Consider the following 20,376-nt stretch of genomic DNA (forward strand, 5'->3'; position numbering starts at 1 on the left):
CGCTGGGCTAGGAGCCTGCTTAAGATCCTCTCTCCCCCTCTCCTTCTGCCCCTCCCACCCTTCCCAACCGCTCTATTGTGCGCGCTGTCTCTCAAAATAAAATAAAAATAAAAATACTGCAAAAAAAAAAAAAAAAAAAAAAGGAGCTCCACAAAATAACACATGGAAAAATCGCTGCCTTGTTTCAAAATATTTACAGCTGAACATCTCCAGGCCACCCGAAGTGCGGCGGTCAGTGGTCGGCTCAGAGCCGGCCCCACGGTGAGAGGGCGGGGCCCGCGCGGGGCTCCTGGGAACGCGACCCCGCTTCTCGCCTGCTCTCCGGGTTAGTGTTGGCTCCAGGGCCGTGGCTATGAGAACGGTTTCCACCAAAGCCGGCCTCCACGGAAACCACAGAGACTAGGTAACCTTTTCTCCGCCGAAGTAGAAAAAAGCACGCTTGTGTGAGCGTGTAGGGGAAGGGCAGGGAATGTGGACAGAGAGGGAGGGGTGGTGCAATAACTCTTTAGTCATAGGACTTGCCAGTTGGTAGTTACTAGTATTCCAGACACTTCCTAATGCCAGACAAATGCCCCAAGCCTCGGCTTGTCTGGCTTGGAGATCTATTCATGTGATAGCAGCCCGGCTCTTGCGGGAGAACAGATCTCGGGGGCAGCCGCCCTCCGCTGCTAATCAAACACAACATTGTTCTCCCAGGGAAGAATGGGAAGGTTTGTTTCAGAGTCACAGCTTTTTTTTTTTTCCTTTTCTAAGAGGCCCCCAAGTTGTTTTAACAAGTTGCTACAAAACTTGGGCTTTCCTGAGGTGAGGCTGTGGCGCACAGTGCCTGTACTGTACCAAAATCCAGGGAGGGAGGGTCAGAGTTACTCATTAAAAACGGGGGGAAAAAGCCCCAGGCACTTCATGCCTGGAAATGATGTAACAGGCAGCCACTCCTCTGTTAGAACTACAACCAAACAATGCTCCGGCAACGCGCGGCAGCTGCTCTCCAAACGTCAGCGCCTGCCCGGTCCAAAGAGCTTGAAAGGCACCAAGCTGGAGGGCTTCGTGCTGTACCTTTCTCGCCCACATTTCCCCCACGCCCTCCCAGGAACCTGGCAACAGGTAACGTGGCAACCTTTGCTTTATAAAATGGCAAGTGGCATCATCTCAGAGAACAAATGGATTTTTTTTAAAAAGCCAGCCGCATCCCCCCCCCCCCCCCGCACCCATACCCCGCCCCACCCCCCAGCCAAGAAGCTGAGAGAAAGGTACTGCGGCGGGCAGCCCTGCTCTCGAGTGCCGCCTTGTGGCTAAGCTCGGAACATCACCGAGGTACCCTGAAATCCGCGGCTCAGACCCGAGGTAAGTCACGCTAGGGGAAGGGCAGGACATCTTTGCTAGACTTGTCTTCCAAAAAGACATCAAGAGCGCTAGTCAAGATTCAGAACGTCTTGCCTTTTAACTTCTCGCCTTACCAAAAATTTTACCCTAGCTGCAGCATAAGATCTCTGGGTTGAAGTTGTGTTTTTTGTTGTTGTTTTTCAGCAACAGCTAGGGTAACATTTTCTATGGCGGCAAGTTGAAAAGCAAGAACTGCTGTAGCCGGTTGGTTAGGTGGGTGGCAGCAAGGAGTAAGAGCCAAGAAACTGAGGATTCCTGCCGGGCGGGACTTGCATTTTGCATTTTTAATCTTTATGTGATTTTGTGACTTGTATGTAGAAACCTTTCTCTGGGGCAGGAACATTTTTAATTCACATCTCTGGCTTCCAGTTAGTCTACTTGTAAGGATTATTTAGGATTCCCAGACTGCAGGCCCAGCTTCCCAGAGAGTAGGGCCTGCAGTACCAGTTTAGCTTTTATTCTCTGTGTGGGGCAAACACCCACAGAAGTGCCAAGGGCACTATTTTTAACCAGTCTTCTTTCTCTCAGGTACTCCCCCTTCTGATGTCTCTGATTTGGAGGGAAGGCTACAGTTGTGAGCTGCTGATAGCTCCCGCCAGTTGTGAGGGCATCCTTTCTTTCTCCCTCTGGAAATGTTAACTGGAAACTAAGCAAGAGGTTTAGATCAAAGTAACTGTGCTCTTCAGAAAGTTCCATTAATTAACAAAATTAAAGGAAGTTAAACGATGTTTGGAGGAAAGTCATTTTAGAAGGCCCAGGTTAGGGGACTGAGGTCTAAAACTTCTAATGTGGACTTTTAATGAAGCTTGGCAGCAAGTTAAATAATATTAGAAATTGAGGGTTACCATATGGAAAACCAGTTGTTGCCTGAAATCAATCATTTCAAAGGAACATCTTGAAAGTAGACAGACATTTGGCTAGTATTTGCCTAGACCATTTAATACTAAAGATTAAAAGCCCACAGCTCTGAGTAAGAATCATTTGACCAGTAGCCACAGTGAGTCATAGCCTCCTTAAGATCTAGGCACAAATACTGAAGGCAGGATGTTGAGAACATGGGGCTTACTAATTTGCAAGGCAGGGCCATTGCTACCAGAAGGGAATGTGATCAGGATTTCACGGCTCATTTTCCCGGTCTTTCCAACAGGTGCTGTTGAGTCATCCATGTACAGAAGTGACTGCCGTGGCAGTTTCATCTGTTAGGATTAAGTTTCCATTTGTTCCATCACTTTATGAAGTGATTTCTACCATTGAGTCAGATATGTCACTTCCTCTAGGACCTAGGGATTTTTTTTCAATGTTTGTAACATTGTGTGTGTTTTTCAAAATTTGTCCCAGCCAGTCTGCAGGTTTTCCTGGATTGAATGGATTGTTTACAGGAGGGGAAGATTCAGGGCCCAAGGTCAGGGTTAGCAAATTATATAAGGTTTCCTGTTTGGGCAGTTGGTCTACCAACTCCTCAGGTTAGTGCAGACTAAGGACTACAAGGCCTGGGGTAAGGATGGTGCCAGGAGTGGGGAAGGAAATTTTTCTTTTAAGCTTCTCATCAGCTAGCTTTCATTTCTTGTCAGATGTCACTTCACAGTGATACTTTCCTATAGACTCTGTAGGTAATTTTTTTTTTCCTTGAGTAGGAATTCTGAGAAAGGAATATAGTTAAGGATGTAAGAACCAGCAGGTCAGGCATTGTCCGTTCTATTCATGATGTCTGCAGTGCTTGGAATGTGCATGGCACATGGGAGTACTGTAGTAAAGTACTTGTTACATGAAGGAATGAACAGGGATGAGAAGACATTTCCTGGAGAAAAAGAAAAAAGGACTACTAATCTGGAAAGGGAGGTCACTGGGGTAGAAGTGAAATGAATACTCGGCAAAGCCATTTTCTGTGACGTTGGATAGTACAATTGAATCTCCTGTCACCGATGCCCACTTCTGTTTGGCACTGGCCAAGGGCTGGCTGAGTGCGATTGTGATTGGCCAACTTTCACCATGAGCTAGTATGCAAAAAGCCCACACTAATGCCACCTGAAAGCAGTTAGCCCTATGGATTATTCACCTAACTTCCTCCATCCTCTGTTTGGCTTTACCCACGGGCCCTCAGCAAATGGCCTCGGGAGGGGCCCATGATGCTAACTGCTCTTTTCGTGTGCATCTGCCTTTCTTTGCCCTCTTAATATTCTGCTATTCTCTGCTTGCACAAGGTGGTTATCTGAGAGCCAAGAACTTTCTTTACCTCCTGGTCTTATTTCATGAGGATTGGTAGCACCTGCACAGTGGGACCTGGAGCCTAGAATAAAGGGAAAAATCTGGAGTGGAATCACACAACCAAATAGGACTCTCTTGCCATGTTGTTTGGTGTCTGGTAAACAAAGTAGAACTCAAGCCTACCTCACCCCGGGTCTGTATGGAGTAGCTGACGGTCGGTGGGAACAGGGTATCGTATTGCCAACTTGTCCTGCTTGAGAAAGTCAGTTGGCTGTGCAGTGAGTGACCTGTGTGCAAACCAGCGTGTGTCACGAGTCCAGTCAGGCTAAGTCCTGACTGGAACTTCCAGCTGGATGTGTCGGTAGCCCCTGCTCACTGTCAAGGCCTGGGCTTTGGAGAGAGGGCAGCCCTATCAGCTGCCTGCTTCTGCTGCCCTATGGACGGGGGGGTCTGCAGGGAGGGCTTGGCCTGGAGCAGAAGCTTTTGCACAAGGCAAGCTCAAATCCCCCAACCTGGGAAAACAGGATGTGTGGGGAAGTGTAGAAGAAAGAAAATGCATCCACCATTCCTTCCTGTTGGTTTCAGCACGATGAGGAGTAATTATCTGGGTCTGGAGAGCAGGGCATTTGGGAGGCCACAGGACGCCCTGGTGTGTGTAGTTAGGCAGTTAATTATTCATCCCACTCCATTCTTCTTTCCTCTCTGAAACCCCCCTTTTCAAAGGAAAAACAGGAAAACTGCCTGGGTTAATCTGTAGAACACAGTTTCTGTCAGCCAACTCGGCCCAGGAAGGAGACCAGCCCGCTACTGAGTCTCAAATAACTGAATCAGTGCTTAAAATGACACCTCCTTATCTAACTGTGTCCCTGACAGATGAGAACACAGATCCAGAGAACGACCTGTCCAGGTGTCCCCAGGCCTGTCTATACTACGCTACAAACAGGACTTCAGTCCTCCAGTCAGTCTTTACAGTTGGTATGGAAAGGGCCTCTTAAAAATTGCATTACAAATTCTATTTTACAGTTGGGTTTTTGTCATTTGGCAAAAATTTAATAAAAATAACCTAGGAGTGGGCCCCTGTTGGTTGAGCGACTGCCTTCTGCTCCGGTCATGATCCTGGAGTCCCGGGATCGAGTCCCGCATCGGGCTCCCTGCTTGGCAGGGGGTCTGCTTCTTCCTCTGCTCTCTTCCCTCTCGTGCTCTCTGTCTCTCATTCTCTCTCTCTCAAATAAATAAATAAAATCTTTTAAAAAAAATAACCTAGGAGACTGATGAGGCCCGCACTAAAATTGGTATCGATTTACTAGTCTACCTGCCCCCACCTCGTCCGCCTTCACTGTGTCCAAGAGAGCCAGGCGCTGTACCTAGAATCCCAATTCCGCAAGTGAGGCTGGAGAGGGTGAGCTGCCCAGGTTCTCCAGGGTGGAGTCTGGCTGGAGCCTGACTTCTTCCCACCTAAGCCTCCTTACTTAGATTTGAAATAGCTGCCTTCTAGTTTTGTCCTTAAGATTCTCCTTTGAACCCGTATGAGAATATTGGCTGTATCTAAAAGTCCTTATCTGACTCTCTTGGTTGAATGTGTTTGGAATTTAGAACTTTTTTGGATTGTAGAAAGCGAATATACCTGCCATACCCCGGGGGTCTGGGGCAGCGCCTCTGAATCACGTACTCTAACCTGTTTGTCTGCCAGAAGAGGTAGACCAGTCACACTGCAAGCAGTTCCAAGGTCAGGTTTTGGCCAATGGCTTTCAGAATTGCAGATGAAGGAATGATGTTTCCCTGCTCCTTTTGGAAGCCTTGGAGCAGTAAGTGCTCCAGCTGGGGACTTTCTCCTTCAGAGGCATCTCAGGCCCTGCCTGGAGCTGTGTCCCAACCAAGCCTATGGAAAGGATGGGGGGATGGTGGATGGGTGGGGAGGGGTGGTGGCGGACTCTGCGTTGTAGGCGGGCAAGGTTTCCCTATGTTTAAGGAAAAGAGAGATCCAAGATCAGGTTTGATGATACTCCTGACATCGTCTCTCTTTTCTTGACCGTGTTGGAGTTCTGGGTGTTCATTGGTTTCACACACTGTATTCAGAAACATCTAGTTTTGATTTTTGTAAAAATGGTAATTGGGATGCTAGTAGGGGCTTTCAAGTAACCTTTCCCCACAAGGTGGAATGATGTGTACATAAACCACAGAATGGGATAGTCTTACGTGTTCTTGAAGATAAACACCTCATATTTGCAAGGTTGCGTGGATGTGTTTTCACTGGTTTTTCTGTCATTCTCTTTCTCATTCTCACCCCCTGCCCTCAGGCTATAGTTACTTCCCAGTAAAATAAATGAAACCAATGTTCTTCTTGACCCACCATAATTTGTATTCACAGGAGGGTGGCTCTGTGCTAGGTCCAGGCTGGGCACCATGCTAAGTACATGCAGCTTAGAACACTCACCTTGGAGTTTCTCTGCAAAGGCACTCTTAACTCACTGGAGCCCTACCTAATACACACAGTTTGAAAATTCTTTTTTCTTTCTTCCTTTCCTTTCCCTTTCTTTTCCTTCTTTCTTTCATTTTATGTATTTGAGAGAGAGAGCACAAGCAGGGCAGAGGGAGAAGCAGACTCCCCGCTGAGCAAGGAGCCCACATGGGGACTGGATCCCAGGACCCTGGGATCACGACCTGAGCTGAAGGCAGATGCTTAACTGACTGAGCCACCCAGGCGCCCCCAAAATTATTTTCAAAACGCACATTTTTACACCACATTTCCAACCCGATAGGAGATAATCCATGTAAGAGCTTGAATTAAAGAATAAACCGAGGGGCAGGTAAACACATTAGAGAGAACAGCAGACATACATAGATGAAGCACTAGAAATGTTCAGTATCTAAAACAAGCACTGCACTCCCTCCTGCTGTGGGTAACATTCTCCTTTTCAAAAAAGAACCAGAGAAAGTAAAGGCAAAACGATTTGATTATTTTGGATTTCTGGTCATAGGTTAAAGATTATATCAAGCCTCAATTTGAAAAGGCAACTATACCCACAGCAAATCTACCAAGCCAGAGGATGTTAATACAGTCTGGTGCAGGCTTGGGGCCGGGGTTTGTAATTTACACCGTTTGTAATTGTGATAGCAGTATGACGGCTGACATGCCAAGGTGCAGGAATGCGGAAAAACTAGAGGAAAGCAGCGCTGGTGTTTGGATTGAAAGTAACTACCAATAAAGAGCCGGGAAATGGATCACAGAGAAGGGAAGCATTTGGATGGCCACTGCTCAAAGATTCAGCCCATTTGCAGTTGCTGATACTTTGTCAGGTCTCCAGATAAAGGCAAGTCCTGTCACCCTCAGGCACCTGGCTGAGAGGTAATAAAGCAGTTGCCTTATCATCTAAGGGTGGAGTTAGTCAAACCTCCGTGGTAATTATAGTAAACTGAAATTGCCTGTCATTTACAAAAAAAAAAAAAAAAGGGAGAAAGGAAAAGGCTTAAGGCAGGAAACTCTCTCTCTCCTTGGATTTTAAAAGCAAGCAAGCAAAACAGCCAGGAGTTTTCCCGGGAGTGAGAAAAACAGCCTGTCCAGGCTGCCCTCTCCTGGGGGTAACAGGATTGCTGACAGCTCAGGTCCACGTGACAGTCTAGAAAAGAGGCTCAAACTGAGGAAAATCCAAGAAATCTTCTTAGGAGTCTTCCTTTCTAAATGTAAATGACTGAGTCAGGGCTTTGCTAAGGAGGGAAGGAAGTCACAATCACACCGAGTGACTCATTCAGTGCTTTTAGCTCAGGCAGTTGGATAAAAAGTTTTAGCAAAAGCAGCAACAAATCTACTTTAAATACTAGCACAGTAAGGAAATTCCTCTCTTTCAGGCTGAATGCCATCTGCACAAAAGAGCTCCTGTTGACATCTCATTTACAATCTCCCCCAGGACACAGACAAGACCGTTTCAATAAGCTCGGCTCAGAAACACCTATTGTTCGAAATCTTCAACTAGCCACAGGCTACCACCACTCCCTATTGTTTTGTAAAAGAAAAGATTTAGAAGGAGAAGGATTGCCACTGTGGAAGCTATGAAAAGGCGAAGGAAAAAAGTCCCTTTGACCCGATGCTGTCAGAGAGCGTGCATGAAGAATAAAGTTAATGGATTCCCATTTTTCTAAGAAGTGCCTAAGAAATGCCTGTTAAGTTTCTGAACTGGTGATGGGGAATTCTAAATTTGATGCCAACTTTGTGCGTAAAGAAGTGAACTCCTGCCAACGGGTTTGCTAAATGAAAAGCCATAGGCTATCCTTACCCTATTCTCAGCCCTTACAAAAGCCCTGTGCGCACCAATAGCAGAGCGCCAGGTGAGTCTTTGATCTGGGCTGTTTCCCTGGGAATTGGAGCTGGACTGTCCTTTCCAAGTAGAATTTCCAGGCTCAGAGCCCACTCCTCCCCGTTAATGATTGCCTTTTTTCCATCGCCCCATTTTGGTCTCTCTTTTAGCAAAAGTTGAACACACTCTGGAGTTATGTAATGTGGTCCTTAGTTTTTCTTCGCTCTGCTTCAAATTCAGGGAGACATTTGTGTTTACCCCGAAAAGGGTCATTCCTCAAATGCTCCTTATCTTGACCCTCATACTACGTCTTGCAGTTAACGCTACCCATCTCTGCAAATGATCCCTTTATCTACCCAGAGCTCAAGCCCAAACTGGGCATTATCTCTAATTCCTTTGAGTCCTTGCTCCTCTTAAATCCGTCTGGAATCCTACCTCCTACAAGCCCTCTTTCTGCTTTACTAGATCCTATTACGTCCTCTCTGGAGGATCACAGCAACTTCCTAACTCACGGTTTCTCTAACCACCAGTTGTGACTTATTCAGGGGTCATGAAATCAGTTGAGGTGGGTCATGCAGTTTCACCATTTAAAAAATGAAGCAGATTAGAAAATGTGAGATTGCGTCAGACAAAGGAAAAAGTAAGTACTGTTTTGTGAGACTTGTTTCAGTTTGTGTGTGCATCTGGATCTGTGTACATTCTGGGCAACAGGTAAAAATGAATTTTGTTTGCCACAATATTCTGAGAAACACTTTTCTAATTGGTCTCACTGGGTCTGTCCTTATGTCTGCTTCCACGCTGCTGGATACACTTGGAGCAAGGGTTGAAGATACTGAACAGAAACTGTCACTCTCCAGCTGACAGGTCTGCCCACAGGAGAAAGTCTCGCATGAAGTCTAGGGCTTTGGAGATTCTGAATAACTGGGTTTCCTGCTCACTTTTCAAAAGGGCCTTGGAACTCTGCATCCTCCCGACTGCTTTTACTCTTTGTCATTAAAACCATCAAGTTCCCTGGAAAGAAAAAGGGGACTTAAAATAAAACAGCAACCTCTAATAATGGAGTCCTGCCCAGGCAGTTCCCAACATATAAAAGAGAAGTCTTGCTGTTGTTTGCTATTATATGGAGAGATGTTCAGATTTTCTTTTTATATTGGAAATGAAAAAGTAAAGAAATCTGCACATCCCCACGACCCCTTGTAGTGGTCATTCCATGAAAGCCCATGGGACAGACACAGCCTTCCTGAAGGTTCCAACCAGCACATCCTTACCCCTTTCTGAGTGCTGGGACCTGCCACCTTGACTCATAAACCATTCTGCATCTCGCTGGGAAGAGACCTTGCTCCAGTGCTTGCAGCTGCTCTCGCAGCATCCCACACCAGCACTTTGCCACTTGCCTTACTTATGTATGTTACAGAGTCTGGGTTTAGAGAACCTGCTCTATTAAGTAGAAAGGCTACAGAAATTTACCTCTTTAGGGGGAAAAAAGAAACAAAAACAGCAACTTTAAATTCTTTAATTTAGAAGCAGGTCTGTTGCTCTTTTCCCTAAACTGATCAGCAGTAGCTTGCCTTTGGCAGAAAATTTGACAGAATATTATGATAAGAAGAAATTGACATGAAAGTGCACTCTAACAAAGAAAAAAAGTCACTGTTGTAATTCTGTATAAAACTGTGTACTCTGACATCAAGCAGTTAGAGCCATGTGATGTGCTTATGGATGATTTTTACTTTATTCTTTGGGCTTCTCTAAATTTTCTAATTAAAAAAATCATTGCTATTGTAATCATAAAAACATATACATGTCAGAATACCAATTAGATACACTATTAGGTCATCACTGTTGTGACACCTGACTAATTTCATTTTTACCATATATATTGCTGTGTATTTTTTCTTTTTTTTTTTTTAAAGATTTTATTTATTTATTTGAGACAGAGAGAATGAGAGACAGAGAACATGAGAGGGAGGAGGGTCAGAGGGAGAAGCAGACTCCCTGCCGAGCAGGGAGCCCGATGCGGGACTCGATCCCGGGACTCCAGGATCATGACCTGAGCCGAAGGCAGTCGCTTAACCAACTGAGCCACCCAGGTGCCCCTATTTTTTCTTTTTTTTAACCATTTGGTTTTGAAGGATTTTTTTTTTTTAAGATTTTATTTATTTGAGAGAGAGAGAAGGAGCAGGGGAGGGGCAGAAGAAGAGGGAGGGGCAGAGGAAGAGGGAGAAGCAGGCTCCCTGCTGAGCCAAGGAGCCCAATGATGCGGGGCTGGATCCCAGGACCCTGGGATCATGACCTGAGCCGAAGGCAGCTTCTCAACCAAGCCACCCAGGTGCCCTGGTTTTGAAGGAAATTTTGTATGAATCCCACATTTAAAAAAATAATGAAAGCCTCTTAATATTGTTTGATATTTCACTGTCTTTAGGAGCTTAAGGAACATTGTCCCATAAAATACCATGAACACTGACATAGAACTCCTGATGTTTTCACACCTAACAGCTTACTGTTTCCAGAATGCCATCTTTTTTACATGTCTTCTTGCCTGTGGCACACACATTGCTGTTTGCTCTCTCATCACCGCCCTCCTTGCCAACAGGACCTCAATGCTGTTAACTTTTCCAAGCAGCCATGACTTTTTGGGAAGTCAACCCCTGCCCTAGATTTGGAGGCTGAATCTTCGTTGAAGGGACGTCTGATGGGAATGATTCTAGGAAGGTTTACCTCCCTAGTTAAAGCAACACAAGGCAGGGACATTCGTTTTCTTCCTCTGGACGTTGTCATCAGCAAGAGATACCCTGAAGTGTGGCTGCCATCTGGGGACCACAAGGGGCATCTGCCTGAGCAGACAAACCCACATTGAGGATGATGGGTGGAAAGATGGCAGGAAGCTGGTCTGGATATATTCATTGGCTGCCTTACCTCTAGATTTGCTATTATTTGAGAAAACGAATGCCTTTCCCATCTAAGTCACTTTGATTTTATTTCTAAAATTTTATTTACTTATTTATTTGACTTAGACTTATGCAAATGAACTTATATATGCTAAGCGTCCTTGAACACTCCTGTTCATTCATCAAGGTTCACTTCGTTTGTGTTCCATTAGTAGCTCCTACATATCTTTATTATAAAATTCATCACAGGGGTGCCTGGTGGCTCAGTCAGTTACGCATCCGACTCTTGACTTTAGCTCAGGTCATGAGCTCAGGGTTGTGAGATTGAGCCCTGTGTTGGGCTCGGTGCTGGGTGTGGAGCCTGCTTAGAATTCTCTCTCCCTCTGCCCCTCCTGCCCCCAACCCCCTGTACTCACACACACTCTCTCCAAAAAAAAAACCCAAAAACAAACCCAAAAACAAAAAACAAAAAACCCCCAAAACAAACAAAAAAACCTCATCGCAGTGCTTTTTACAGTACTATTCCAATGCTCTTGGACGAGAATGAGGAAAATTAGCGATCAGGTAGATCTTTGTTTACTACTCTATTTACTTCTTGGATTAAATGATTCTGTATGACAAATTCTATTATACAAGATATCACCAGACCAGGATTTCTGTATTTCAGAAAGACTCTCAGCCTTGGTGGCCCAACTTCATCCATAGTAGCGTGGTGACTGGAAAAGGTAGTTCTTCAAAGTCAGCCAGACCTGGTGCAAATCCTGACCTGCCAATTAGAGGCTACATGACCTCATAGGATTCAGCTCTTCTGACCTCTGTTTTTTCATCTGCTGAGTTAGGGCAGTGACACTGATGATCTCATGGTGTAATGAGATGAATGAGGAAGTGAATATAGTGTAAGGTGACACAGTGTGGCACTTCTGTCTGACACCCAGGAGGTAGGCTCTTTGCCCTTCCTCTCCTTCCTACATTATTGGATACAACAATATTCAAATATAACAAAAAACCATCTTGCAAACTTCCCAAGGGGGGAAATTCTATACTTTTCAGATGTTTGGGTTTCCATAACATGAAGGGCCCGGCACAGATGTTACAGGCATGAACACACATTTTCAGATGCCTCTCCCTGGTGTCTAATATTAAAACTTCATTTTATCACTCTGGTCTCAACTCATAAATTCTCTCTTTAGAGAGCCTTCCTTCACTGCCCAGTTTCAAGCAGTTCCATGCTCTCCCATGGCAGCCCAGTAACCACCTACGAATAGGAGATGCACAAAGATGTAATTGACCATGAAGGTGATGCATCTTTTATAAGCTAGACACACTTTCCGAGGGTGCAGAGTTGTCCCTTGCCCATTCTGCTCTTCAGCTGAGTCCTTACCAGCCTTCTGCCATTGTACCCCATCCCAGCAGCTCTGCAGCCTCCAGCTGGGGCTGTCTCCAGAGGGCCTGCACCCCTCCACCTTCCACCACTCGTTCAAATCATACACTGTGACTACCTCCAGCCTCTGCTGTCTTGAGCTTTGGAAGAGGCAAAAATTGCCATGAATTTCTGATGTCTTGCTGGATAGATCCTTATTAGTGGTTTAAAACTTTTTCATGCTCTCTAGAGTTCAGAAAAGACAAAAACAAGACAAAAACAAAAGCACTTGCAAGTATGTTTCCCTTGCTTTCATAACCAACACTCATGATTTCCAGCCAGAGAGGGTGGGAGGGCAGGATATGCATGGGACCTGCTTACTCTAAGTTCAAGTACTTGAGAATTTAAAGTTGCAGACCCTCTCCAAACTCTGCTTAAGGCCTGTCAACTGGATTTCTTTAGATTACTAGGGTAATAGGGTAAGATACCAGCCCTAAAATTGTCTACTTAAATTACTAGAAATCTATTAAACAACAACTTCTTTGCTTTCCATGCCTGAGAGACAATATTGCATGATGTTTCAAAATGTAAGTTTTAGGAGCGTCTGGGTGGCTCAGTCGTCAAACGTCTGCCTTCCGCTCAGGTCATGCTCCCAGAGTCCTGGGATCCAGCCCCGCCTCGGGCTCCCTGCTCAGCGGGAAGCCTGCTTCTCCCTCTCCCACTCCCCCTGCTTGTGTTCCCTCTCTCGCTATCTCTCTCTGACAAATAAATAAATAAAATCTTGGAAAAAAATTTTTTAAAAATGTAAGTTTTAGAGGGGGACCTTGATTTAAAAGTGTGCCACCTGGGGAAGGTTGCTTACTCTCTTTGAATATCAGTTTCTTATTGTGTAAAATGAGGATTAGAATACCTTCCTTAGGGGGTTGTTGGGAGAATAAAATGAAGTAACATATGAGAAATGCTCACCACATTGCCTGACAGATGGTAAGTGCTCAATAAATAGTATACGTAACAGCAACAATAATGTTATAAGAGAAATCCCTTTCTTTTGTCTTAGCAGCTACTAAGCCAGGTGCATCCTGTGCAAAAGGCCTGTGACCCTCCGAAGCGATAGTTCCATCCAAAGGTGGTGAGATTATACCAGCCCATCTCCATGACAACCAGGTGTCTTATTTATCTTGTCTAGTGCCAGGTAGGTGGTATATGATGAGACAAAACTCATGCTCTCTCTTTCTCTCAAATAAATAAAAATCTTTTTTTTTAAAGATTATTTATTTATTTATTTGGCAGAGAGAGAGACAGCGAGAGAGGGAACACAAGCAGGGGGAGTGGGAGAGGGAGAAGCAGGCCTCCTGCTGAGCAAGGAGCCTGATGCAGGGCTCCATCCCAGGACCCTGGGATCATGACCTGAGCTGAAGGCAGACGCTTAACGACTGAGCCACCCAAGCACCCCAATAAATAAAAGTCTTTGAAAAAAAAAAATCAACCTAACCTTTCTCAGGAAGAAAAGGGTTGGCATTCTGGAGAAAGGAGTAAAAGGAACAGTGTTGGTTGAGAGGGCCCTGTGCCTAGGACACTTGGAAAGTATGGATTTATGGGGTGCCTGGGTGGCACAATCGGTTAAGTGGCCAACTCTTGATTTCAGCTCATGTCATGGTGTCAGGGTCATGGGATAGAGCCCTGTGTCTGACCCCATGCTCAGTGCAGAGTCTTCTCAAGTCTCTCATTTCCTCTCCCCCCACCCCTGCCCTGCTCTCTCTCTCTAAAATTAAATAAATCTTTAAAGAAAAAGGTATGAATTTATAAATGAATGGAATGCCTGGATGAAGCAAAAGTCTTTGGAATTCCAGTTCTGTAAATTGGTAGGTCTGTGATCTCGGGCAATGCACTTAAGTATTCTGTGCTTCATTTGTAATAATCTGTAGAGTGCATTCTGTTTCATTTTATAATAATCTGTAGAATGGGACCATGACTATAAGGTAGTTGTTATGGTGAACATGAAAGAGGCAGCAGGTGTGAAAGCCCTTTGTAAACTGCAAAGTGCTCTGCAGCTGTAGTAGGAACAACAGCAACAGTCTTAACAATTGTTACTTTTTTGGGAGCCAGCTGAGTAATTTTTCCAAACCACAATTCTTTTTTTTTTTTTAAGATTTTATTTATTTATTAGAGAGAGAGCACAAGCAGGGGGAGCGGCAGGCAGAGGGAGAAGCAGGGTCCCCACTGAGCAGTGAGCCTGATGCGGGGCTTGATCCCAGGACCCTGGGATCATGACCTGAGCCGAAGGCAGATGCTTAACAACTGAGCCATCCAGGCACCCCCCAAACCACAATTCTTCCTGGAGCAGCATAAATTGAGTTGGCCTTTGGCTAATGTTGAGTTGGAGCTCTGGGGATAGTTTTATAAAATTTGCATGAAATTGCAAATTTAGGTAAATAAGAGGGGGGGAATGCTGTAAAAATTAATAGGGCCAAAGGGAATGGTCTCTAATACTTCCCCTCGCATCCACCCCAAAACACTCATAATATTTGATATAAAAATAACATGGCAACAAATAGCTGCATTAAAAACGAACAGTTCTTCCAACATTGCTTAGAGTGAAGCTAAGTGAATTTTAAAAGTGATGGGAATCAAACAAAACTTGGAGAGGAGATAGAAAATAATTTTTAATACACTGCATAAATAGAGTTGATAACTGATGGTTTTGAATAAATGAGTAGAAAAGTTGGGACTGGCAGGTCTAATGTTACCATGGTAAGTGCTAATTGGGGGTCTCTATTTTCTTAAATAGAAACTTGCTTATAAAGAGATAGAATCCGAAGGCACTTAATAAATAGGCTCTACGATGCCCCTTTGTGAATTTGGTGCAAGGAGGAGAGCTGGGTCATGCGCAGATAATCTTTGAGGGAGTTGCTGGGGAATTGGCCTTAGCAATAGCCAGATGATGAGAGAAAAATCCAAGGGAGACCTTGGCAGGTGGGAGGCAGTTGGAGTGGAGCTAGCTAGTCCGAGCAATGGGAAAGGGAGGTGATGGGTAAGGGGAGACCAAGAAAACATTTTTCTTTGCTTCGTCTGAGGCAGAGGCAGCTCTGAGCACAAATGTAAAGTAGGTAAAATTTCCTGAGTCTTTCTCTCCATAGCTAAAGGGAGATCTGCCATCCTGTTCTTCCCCACTCAATCAATTCCAAATTTTCCAGATCTCTTTCATTCCCTTAGATGCTCCCTCTTTGAAGGGTAAAACTCTAGCGAGTCTGATAAATGAATGCATTGAATTTTTAGAAAAGTTCTTGCAAACATTTCTTTCCTCCAGAGTAATAAAAATGTATTTTAAAAAAGGTTCTCTGTAAAGTCTGCCTTAATGCCAAGGAGTGTCTAAAATTGGGAATTTCTGACACTGCTAATAGACCTGTTGTGGCCACAAACATCAGTCTGTGGCTCTCAAATCATAATAAGGCCAGGAAAGGGAAGAACTACATTTTATACTTTACCTGTGTAGGCGTGGAATTGTGCTGAGTACTTTTTCCACATGACCTTCATTCCATTTTACAGATTTGGAGATGGAGGAGAGGTTCAGAGAGGATGGTAACCTGCCAGAGGTGGATGCAACCGTATTTTCTGACAGATTCTTCCAGAACAGGTCAGGAAACTTTTCTATCAAGAGCTGTAAATATTTGGGGTGCTCAGGTGGCTCAGTTGGGTAAGCATCTGCCTATGGCTCAGGTCATGATCCCGGGGTCCTGGGATCCAGCCCCACATTGGGCTCCCTGCTCAACAGGGAGCCTGCTTCTCCCTCTCCCTCTGCCCCTCCTCCCCCAGCTTGTCCTCTCTCTCACACACAAATAAATAACTAAAATCTTAAAAAAAAAAAAAAAAAGATTTTAGGCTTTGTGGACCATGCACTCTCTGGTCCCAAACACTTAACTTTGCCATTGTGGCAAAGCCAAAGCCAACGCCAACATGCAAATGAGTGAGCGGGGCTGTTTTGGAGAGGTGAACCAGATTTGGTCTGAGGGCATAGCTGGCCAAGCCCTGTTCTGGAACTTTGCCACTTCCTGTCAAGAGGTGGAGTCTAGTTCCCCTCCCTTTGAATCTGGGGGGTGTATGATTTGTTTTTGACTGAGGGAGTGTGAAGGCAGTGACCTGTATGACCTCTGAGGCTAGATCAGAAAAGGTGATGGATGCAATTTCTACCTCTCTCCCTGGGGCAGCTGCCTGCCCGAAGCCCTGAGCCACCACAGGAGCTGTCCAGTTGCCCTGAAGCCGCCATCAGCCACGTGGAAAAGTTACATGGAGAAGCCTTGAGGCTATTGGAAGAGAAAGAGATGCTCAGCGAGCCCCGAGTTCTAGCGCCTCACCAACTGCAAGCCTGGGAGAGCCCCTGAACCAGAATTACCCAGCAGAAGGTTTTCCCAGATTCCTGGCCCTTACAAACAGGACTAACAAGATGATTGCTATTGTTTTAAGGTACTAAGTTTTTGGATGATTTGTTACATGGAAATAAAACAGAAAATTGCCCCCAAACTAGTGAGTGGCAGAGATGGGGTTAACCTAGGTTGGCCTGACCCCAGCCATGTGTTTTTTCCATTATATGATTGCTTCCAGCAGCGTTTTTGGAAGAAAAAAAAAAAAAAAAGCTGTGCTAAAATATATATCACACAAAATTTACCATGTTAACTATTTTTAAGTCTACAGTAAGTACATTCACATTGTTGTGCAAGCAGGCTCCAGAACTCTTGTCATCTCCCAAAACTAAATTTCTGTCCCCATAAAACAACTCCCTATCCTTCCCTCTCCCCTAGCCCCTGGCAACCGCCATTCCACTTTCTGTCTGTATGAATTTGATCACTCTAGGTCCTTTGTGTAAGTGGAATCATACGGTATTTGTCTCTTTTGGGACCGGCTTATTTCCTTGTGTGTGTGTCCTTATATATTTATATATTTTAAGCCTATGTTGGTTAATGAGTCTGACCAGCAAGTAATGAAGGTTTGTCAAGGAAAAATGTCAGAGATTCCAGGTGCTGTGAGTCATAGACCCAACATGTCCTGGGAAGGACCTTGCAATGGCACTTACTCTGACAGTGACAGTTCACAGTGTCCTGCCTCTAAATGGCTTTGAAGAAAGAGGAGCGGGGAATCAAGACTAAGATAAGGCTGTTCGGTTTTTTTCAGCTTGTGGGCGGTTTGACTTCCCTCTCAGAACCATGCCTGGAGAATGAAATCACTTTCTCTCACACAGCCCTTTCAGAGCCTCAAACACAAATGCTCCGTGTCTGCCCCTTGGGTTCCCCTGTGTCAGTGGTGTGTAAGGACTTGGTGGACTTTCTGTGATTAGCTATGAATTATGTATTAAGCAAAAAACCTTCTGCAGAGAATTGGCTCTGGGGAAGGTGGGCCTTAAATCCTGCTGCTTGCTCACACAGACTGAGCCTGAGCCTTTGGGGGCTACTTTGACCTTCTCTGCATTCCTCCCACCCCTAATCTAAGACCAAAAGGCTGTTCTGGGCTGAGGTGCACTCTCTTAAATTCAACAGCCTGGCCTTCCTCTCCCCGACCCTCATGCTACTTTCATCTAGCCCACCTGATACACTAGAAGTAACCTTCTGGAATCTCCCAGAGCCCCAGCCCACTGATACGGGCTGAACTGTGTCTCCACGCCCACCCCCAAGTTCATATGTGGAAGTCCTAACTCTCAGGACATCAGAACAACTGTATTTGGAGACAGGGTCTTTAAAGGGGTGATTAAGTTACAATGAGGTCATTAGTGTGGGCCTGAATCCAGTAAGACTGGTGTCCTTATAAGAAGAGAGAGAAGGGGGGAAGGAAACGCCTGAGGGGCTCAGTAGGTTAAGCATCTGCCTTCAGCTCAGGTCATGATCCCAGGGTCCTGGGATTGAGCCCCACCTTGGGCTCCCTGCCGCTCCCCCTGCTTGTGCTCTCTCACTCTTTCTCTGTCAAGTAAATAAATAAAATCTTAAAAAAAAAAAAGAGAAGCACCAGGGGCACATGTTCACAGAAGAGGGACCATGTGGGGACACAGGGAGAAGGGAGCCATCTGCAAGCCAAGGAGAGGGACCTCTGAAGAAGCAACCTGCCCCCACCTTGGCCTTGGACGTCCAGCCTCCAGAACTGTCAGAAAATACATTTCTGTTGTTTAAGCCACCCCATCTGTGGTACTTTGTTATGGCAGCCTCAGCATATTAATATACCCACCAACAGAAATTTCACAGCCTTGAGGTTGGGACCTCAGCCCAGAAATTCTGAAGGTAATAATCAGAAATTCAAAAGGCAATAAAGACTTTTAATTCAGTTCCTCTTTTTGTGTTTTTCACAAGCGGCCTGCTAGCAGGTTTGGAAGGTGGTGCTTCTGACTGAGCCCGGAGTGAACAAGCCCAGTGGGGCCACCGGAGGCTCCTGGCTCTGAAGAGGAGGCATTGCGGCTCTAGATTCTAAAAAGTCTGGCAAGTATGGGGAGACTTAGCTCGTGTTTGGGGCATGGTCTTTTTTTTTTTTTTTAAAGATTTTATTTATTTATTTGAGAGAGAATGAGAGAGAGCACATGAGAGGGGGGAGGGTCAGAGGGAGAAGCAGACTCCCTGCCGAGCAGGGAGCCCGATGCGGGACTCGATCCAGGGACTCCAGGATCATGACCTGAGCCGAAGGCAGTCGCTTAACCAACTGAGCCACCCAGGCGCCCTGGGGCATGGTCTTAAGAGGCTCATCTTGATGGGCACTTCACTAACTTCTCCCCTCTTGTAATAAAAGACAAGACCTTTGTCCTATAAAGGACCTTTATTACCGGGAAAGTAAGAAGGATTGCATCGCTCAAATCCCGATACTGTTTTGGTGTTCTTTTGTGGGAAGGAGGGACACCTGCTGTTTAAACAGGTGGTAGGGTGGGTGGGGCAATAGGCAAAACAATAGTTTCTAAATTCTGAATCTTTGAAATCTGTGAGTGTGTTACCTTACACAGCAGTGGGGACTTGGCCAATGTGATTAAGTTAAGGATTTTAAAATGGCAAGATGAACCTGGATTATCTAGGTGGCCCCAGTGTAATCACAAGGGTCCCTATAAGAGGGAGGCAGGAGGGTCAGGATCAGAGGAGAGGTGTTGGAAACGGGTTGGGGAGAAAAGGGGGATGGGGGACGTGAGGTTTTAAGATGCTACATCCTGCTGGCTTTGGAGATGCATCGGCCACAAGGCCAAGAATATAAGTAGCCAAGCAGCCTCTAGAAGCTGGAAGAGGCAAGGAAGTGGATTCTCCCCTAGAGCCTCCACAATGGAGCGCAGCCCTGCCTACCTATTTTAGACCACAAAGCTGTAAGATGATTGGTGTTAAGTCACAAGATCGTGGCAACTTGTTACAGCAGCCACGGGAAACCAGCCCAGGTGGTGAGGATGGAAGTCCTTGGGAAGAGCTGCTATCACATGTACATGGGCAGTGGTAAGTGCCCCACAACAAAATGAGAGAGCTAAAGCTTCCATCCCCTAAAGTGGTGGTTCTCAAAGGTGGTCTAACCCGCAGTGTCAGGGCACCTGGAAATTGTGTCTCAGACTCTCTGGCTATACCCCAGACCTACTGATGGAGAAACCCCCCAGGTGGGCTCTGCGAGCATTCAGGTGGCTCCAGTGCACACCAGGGTTCACCTTAAAAGTAAGTGACCTGGGCTGGTTCTTTTTTTTTTTTTTAAAGATCTTATTTATTTTTCAACAGAGGGAGAGACAGCGAGAGAGGGAACACAAGCAGGGGGAGTGGGAGAGGGAGAAGCAGGCTTCCTGCTGAGCAGGGAGCCCGATGTAGGGCTCGATCCCAGGACCCTGGGATCATGACCTGAGCTAAAGGCAGATGCTTAATGACTGAGCCACCTAGGCACTGGGCTGGTTCTTACTGAGTGACGGGTACCTGGGGACCCTTGAAAGTGGATGTGTTCCTATTGAATTTACACTTCGATTAGTTATTTTGTGATTTATGCTTGGTTTGGAATCTGGGAAGGATGGGCAAAGTTCTCAACCCCAAGATGGGGTCTGCATGGGAAAGCGGGATGAGGGGGAGCCCAGAGTTCAGTCTCCATGTCCCTACAGGTCCCCACCCCCTTCACACAGCCTGTGCCTGTGGAAAAGACCAAGAATAAGGCTAGATCGTGGTGACAGGGCCTTGCCCTTGGCCCAGCTTGGGGCAGCAGCAGGTGGCTATTCCCTCCCAACTCCTTGCTCAATCCTGACCTGGCTAATTGGAAAAAGTACTCGCTTCTGAAA

General features: G+C 45.7%; 1 protein-coding gene and 1 long non-coding RNA gene across 11 annotated transcripts in view; one reads left to right on the forward strand and one right to left on the reverse strand.

Annotated features, from left to right (window-relative positions):
- The window catches only part of DLGAP1 (DLG associated protein 1), a 312,708-nt gene that overhangs the window by 70,028 nt on the left and 222,304 nt on the right, over positions 1-20,376 (reverse strand). The gene's annotated exons all lie outside the window — the stretch shown is intronic.
- Positions 1,208-18,624, forward strand: LOC118004681. Of its 5 annotated transcripts, XR_004677671.1 has the most exons (6): positions 1,208-1,344; positions 7,435-7,911; positions 13,186-13,317; positions 15,672-15,759; positions 16,331-16,586; positions 18,455-18,624. It is a non-coding gene; the product is annotated as an uncharacterized LOC118004681 (long non-coding RNA). The 5 variants fall into 5 exon arrangements; XR_004677673.1 differs by lacking the exon at positions 7,435-7,911 and having other exon boundaries at positions 1,209-1,344; positions 13,183-13,317; XR_004677672.1 differs by lacking the exon at positions 7,435-7,911 and having other exon boundaries at positions 1,209-1,344.

This window comes from Mirounga leonina, unplaced genomic scaffold, assembly GCF_011800145.1.
Source record: "Mirounga leonina isolate KUSES-001 unplaced genomic scaffold, KU_Mleo_1.0 Mir_93, whole genome shotgun sequence".
NCBI lineage: Eukaryota > Metazoa > Chordata > Mammalia > Carnivora > Phocidae > Mirounga > Mirounga leonina.